The sequence below is a fragment of the Medicago truncatula genome, chromosome 6 (genome assembly GCF_003473485.1).
Source record: "Medicago truncatula cultivar Jemalong A17 chromosome 6, MtrunA17r5.0-ANR, whole genome shotgun sequence".
In the NCBI taxonomy this organism is placed as follows: Eukaryota; Viridiplantae; Streptophyta; class Magnoliopsida; order Fabales; family Fabaceae; genus Medicago; species Medicago truncatula.
In genome coordinates, this window is record NC_053047.1 from 28515093 (window position 1) to 28521313 (window position 6221).

The window sequence follows — 6221 nt, forward strand, 5'->3', positions numbered from 1 at the left end:
AAACTTTCGTTTTATGATCTTATTGTTTACCATATGTACGTACTAACATTGATATAAAATGTTGTTGAAAAAATTATCCAATGAAACTTTAAATTTATAATAAAAAAATGTGACGTCACTTATGATGGACGAAAGGTGTAAATATTGGCTAGTGTACCAAATCGTAATAAGCAATAAAGTAGTAAGTTTATTGTCTCCACAGACATTGTCGTTCAACTCGTAATTATCAAAACTTATTAGAAAGAGAATAGAAAAGAGATATACAATAGGCTTGCATGGCTTAATTACCTTGCCGAATGCGAGATTAGGTTTTGTGTTATTTAGATGTGTAACATCGATTAGAAAATCCTTGAATCCCCCTTCCATCTTTCTTGGTAAAACAACAATTATGTCCTGTCTATTTTGATTTAAGAAAATAGTGTTTAAAACTTCATGATATATCTCTGAAAATATGTTACCGACAATTCAATCAGTTAAAAAATGTAGGGGTCCCTTAAGATGAGTTAAAAACCCCTAGATTCATGCTTAAACCTTAATTAAGAAAATAAGCAATTTTACTACTGCAAGGGTCGGAAAGAACCTTTGGTTGTCAGGCCTTCTATTCCCCTAGAGATGATTTTACAAGATTACCGATATAGATTCTCACTTGAAAAGGCATTATAGAACAGGCATGTAGAAAATAAAATCTGCCAATCGAAACATAAACTGAACGAGAAACTTTATTCATTGAATTCAACAAATAAGAAAGGGTTCATATTGGAACCCTAATCAAAGACGTTATTTACACATGGTAACGTACATCATTACAAAACAATAGAAAAACATACATTAGAGAAAATAAGAAGAGGATGGCGATCCTCTACCTTGAAGCTATGATGCTTGACCCTTGCCTTGAACCGCTAGCTTTCTCAATGAATAAAAGTGTGTGCAAGAGTCTCTATTTATGGTGCATCATTACTTAGGGTTTAAAAAAAGAAAACTAGGCCTTTTCCACCAATCCAACTTGGAAAACAAGCAAACTGCCTTTTCTACCCGCAGCCAGGCGCATGGCAAATGAGAGCATGTGTAGTGGCACATGAGGCAGTAGAAAATGATGCCTCATGTGGAGGGGAGCTTTCGCTAGGCACATGGGCGTTTCTGGTAGCCCCTCCTGTGCGAGTTCTTGCTTCTTTTTATCCCGTTTATGAAGAACTACCTCAAAAATACCTTAGAACTTTTGAAATGAATTTTCTTTATCTTGCACTGCCTTCAAAAACCTTTTAAAAATCATTGGTGTTCAAACTTCATATCCTTATCCCTCACATGATGTTTTGATTTGCCAATTTACATGAGTCCTCACTACAAAACACCTTTAGAGTTGCATAATTTAGGTCAAAAGTGAATCACATCGACTCGGATGAAAATAATACAATATTTTTCTCAAACCATTGACAACTCCTCTAAATTACTTCTTATTTGTCTTCGAATACAAAAAAACTACTAAGAAGAAAGCCTAAACTATCATATGATGCTCCGTCATCAACTTCCTCGACGCATTAATTTTAAATCTTATTTTTTTCATCATCCATAACTAGTGTTTTTGTTTAAAGAGGTTTCCAATATATATTATTAAAAATATATAATTAAGTTAAATAAAAACATAATGACCTTAGATGATCACCAAAAATTTTAATTGAGACATTAACAAAGGATACACTAGACACATTGATTAGACACATTTTAAATGAAATATAATTTTATAAATGACTTCTTGCAACTCTTAAGTGATAAACACTATTGAAGTTAAAAAAATATGAACTATTTTCTTATAAAGTGCTTGAAAAATTATATTTGTTACATGTAAAAGATGAAAAATATGGTCCACATTCTAGTATTTATTTATTCTTGGGTCATATTTATGTATCTATTTCTCGTCGTAACAAGCAAAAGTATGCCATTTTTCGCAAAATTTTAAATTTCTATTTTTTCTTGTACATAATATTTTATCACCGAGTAACATTACTTTTTTCTTATTTGACAAAGCAGCTCCCTTTATATGCGTTTCTGACAAAGAATGTCCAACAGCATCATATCCTTTAGTTTGCAAGTGCATTGATAATTTCTGTCATGTTTTGATAGCGGAATAATGAATTCTTAAATACATAATTATTTTTGGAATAGTGTTAGCTACACTCTCTTTTAAACACTCTTTAATACTCACTTTGTAATTGGTCTAAATCGATATGGATCCTACGTTTTGAAAATGAAACCTACATAAAACAGTGTGACATACATTGATTTCACCCAATAAGAGAAGAGTGTTTAAGACATTGTTGAAAAAAGAGTGTTGTTAGTATTCATCTTATTTTTATAATTAATACTGTTTGTACTTTAAGAATTTACTTCAAGTTTTTATTTATGTTTCTTTTCTCTTTCAATTTATATAACAAGTTCATAATTGTACATTTTAATATGCAAATATTCTTATCTTGATTGGACATTGAATATATCACAAGCAATAATGTCAGTATATACTTATAATAAGATACAATAATAATAAATAATGTATTAAGTGGTTATGTAAATCAATTATTAGTTATTTATCTACATTTAATATGTTATTAACAAATCATTTAAATGAGCTAAAATTTGAAATTCATGTTTAAAGTTCATACAAATAATTTATTATACTCACAATACACGTATGGTGCATGTAATTTACATCCTTAAAATATTTATTTGTTAAGCAATATATAGTGAATGAAACAAGATAGTTATGACCTCATAACTAACTACCAATACAAAAAGCAAAACAATCATAGAAAATTTGGCATGATGCTCTCTGAACACCCCCCACAAGAATCATGACATGGAAAACCATGAGAAGAACAATATGCGTTGCATTTTATCCAAGGGAAAAAGGCATAAGCCACGTCACTTGTTTGATTATAGGAGCATTAAGAGGATAAGTCTTCACAGAAAAAGCTTTTAAGAATTGCAAAATCAGCCATGCTAAGTGAGGCAACAATATTGGAGAGATTACCACTCAAAATAACATCAGAAATCATATCGTTGTGTTTATGGAAGCCCTCCAAGGGATAATCCTACCTTAAAACCTATCCAAATATTGGAGGCATAAGGACAATCTCCGAAAAGATGGAAGAGGTTTCAAAATGAGACTCACAAAGGTTACATTGAGAAACAATGTGCAACCTCTTTACATCATGATCTCATATGTGGAAAGCTTGTTATGAATAGGTCTCGAGATAATTAAAGACTTGTGACATGTTTTCTTAGCACAAGAGACCGCTTGACTAATATGACAATATTAACAAATTGTTTTAATGTTAAGATACTATTTTAACTAGCAAAGTGCACAATCAATGACTATTTTAAAATTTTGATACATTGAGGACCATTACGGTTACTCCTTACACATTTAGGGATCAAAATATTCATTACCCCTTATAAATAAAACACAATATGTTAAGAATAAGACCAACAAGTCACCAACCTTGTGGAAACAAATAAGTACAACACATTTGCTATGTTTATAAGCTTTTGAATTTGGCTTTACTTTTATCGGTAGTAAGTGCAAGTGTTAGCAACTTAGCCAGATTTTAACCCACATGCACTAAATGTCTGGATCTGCCCCTGTGTTAAGCTCTGTTTATATCGAGTATAATGAGGTTTTGGTCACATGGGAGTGTTGGTTTGTACGACTATATGTGTGGATCTAGAAGAAGAGTTGAATATTGGAGTAAGCCCTAATAGTCGATCTAAATTGATTAGATTTTGCTTTGTATTATGATATTTATATTTGGCATTAATTTGTTGATTTTGTTATGTTGCAAAATAATAAACTCCCTAAAATAACTAGTCCATTTAATATAACATTAAATGTATCTGCATTCATAGTTGCAGGGATTTCTTTCGAAACTGTCATAGCCATGGTTGTCCCATGGCAGTTGCACATTGGCATCCATTGTAGAGGAATATACCTATGTAGATTGTGCTTGTCAGTATTGTGCGTTACTTTGTGTAGATGATGAAGAAGTACCACTATTGTTGGGACGAGCCATTTCTCTCAAGGTTTTACTACTTCTTACATGCATGCACAAACAAATATTTTTTCACAAAAAGGTTACCAAAGACAGTTAAAAATTTCCAGAAATATTTTTCACAAGAACACATCGAAAAAATTTGAAAGTTATGGAAATTTCTTCCAAAAATTGCACAAACGGGTCCCACTGTGCGTGCCAATTTGTTTACCGCTGTTTTTTGTAAACAATAAGACTAGTTTTAAATAATTGCTTGCAGGATGAAACTAGAAATCCTATAACATGTTGTGCAATGTTTTTTCAGAAAATGTTTGAATGTTCGAGATGAATAAAATTGTGTATTTTATGAAGATAATTGTCTTTCGACAGAAATCAGTGTGGAAATGCAAGTAACACATAAAAAATACAGAAAGTGAAAAAACTTAAAGAAAAGTGAATTGCATTGCAATGAAGTAAAAGATGGTTCACCAAATCAAGTTACATACATTCTATTACTTTTTTCTCTGGACGCTGGTACTTTGAGTGTTTGAATTCTGTAACTGAGATTTGTGATCCATTTTTCATATGAAAAACTACAATATATACACAAAGAAAAGTAACTGCAAATACCAACTGCTAGAAACCACATCCTCTTCGACAACTTCAGTATGTTTTCCACGTATTTGAACCTCCAAAACCTCTCCTTTTAGAAATAATATAAACTTGATTGAAAACCAAACATTATGTCGAACCAAGTGATCTAATCGAAAATCAAAGCTCTCGTCGAAACAATCAGCTTTAAAGAGTAGGAAAAATCTTGCATCCTTTAACCTTTAAAACATCTGTCGAAATGCATAAAACAAAATACAAGGTAACACATACGCAGACTGAACAGATGTTGCTTCAAGAGAAATTTGTTTTTTAATCTCTTCGTCATGTATAGAGTCTCTAGCTTAGAACACATACCGACATTGCTATCCTCTTCAGCAACCTTAGTGATGATATGATCTTCCAAAGCAAGGAGCAGCGCAGAATGTGTCTTCTCCACCAGAGTGGCGATATCAGCAAGTAGAGGGTTTGGGGTTTGGTGCAGACTTTAACAAAGGTCTCCATAGATCCTGATTCCTCCCGGTAAACTTGTCGATTCCCGCCTGAACAAACCCGAACCAGATTGTTATTCTAGGACGCGAGAATAATGACAATAATAGTAAAAGACATAATGAAAACGACACAACATTAAACGTGGTATCCAGCAATGTGTTGACTAATCCACGAGCAGAGCCACTTAAAAGAATTCCACTATAATTACATATGCTAAATAGGTAATGCCAACTATAGCTAAATTCAGGGGCGTTTTCACCCCCAGCCACCCCGGGCACCCGCCCGGGCTCAATCGGTACTTGCTTTATAGTTGATCCAACCCAATAGCCCATTAAGCCACCTAAAAAAAACAAAAAATTGGGCAAACTCATATTATTCACACACGCGCAAAGCAGAAAACAGAAACAACGCTCTCTGCCTCTCTCGTTTCAGTTTCAGCGCTCTCAAGTCTCATCTGTCTCTACGTTTCAGCTCTCTTGTTTCAGCTCTCTCACTCACTTTAAAGGTAAATTGATTCTCCAATTTCTCCTTCCTTGTTTGTTTTAGCCTTTTAGGGTTTTAGAATTAAATTTAAATTGGGTTTTAGTCTTTTAGAATTAAGGTTGTTGATTGTTCTTATGTTCTACAAAATAAAAATAGAAACATAATTGAATTAAGGGTTTTGCAGATTGGATGTAAATTGTAATTCTGATTTGTATATGAAACGGTTGCTAGGTTTAGGTTATTTCTTTCTTCACGTTTCCAAAGAATTATGAAAGAATGAAATAATTCTTAATTTCTTATCACTGTTTCTATATAGCACATAATTCTTTCATTCCTGTGTTTTTAGAGCTTATTTATTTGATTAGTTAAGATGAATAGATGATTATTTATTTGATTAGTTAAGATGAATAGATGAATTGAATATTAACTTTGGACCATTAAATTTCAGAGATGAGGAGGTTTTTGGTTGATAGAACAAGTATTGAGAATGCGAATGTTGTGCAACCGGAAGCCGAAGTAGAAGAACCACCGCCTAATGTGGCCAATGAGTTTAATCCAAATGAGATTGTGCATGATCCAGGTCTTAGGAAACAAATTCATTTGTATGCTCCGGATATT

At 32.7% G+C, this 6221-nt stretch overlaps 1 long non-coding RNA gene across 1 annotated transcript; it reads left to right on the plus strand.

Annotated features, from left to right (window-relative positions):
* The first annotated feature begins 1794 nt into the window (after positions 1-1794).
* On the plus strand, positions 1795-2477 carry LOC25497182 (uncharacterized). Its single transcript, XR_003013105.1, has 2 exons — positions 1795-1928; positions 2026-2477. It is a non-coding gene; the product is annotated as an uncharacterized lncRNA (long non-coding RNA).
* Positions 2478-6221: the final 3744 nt, after the last annotated feature.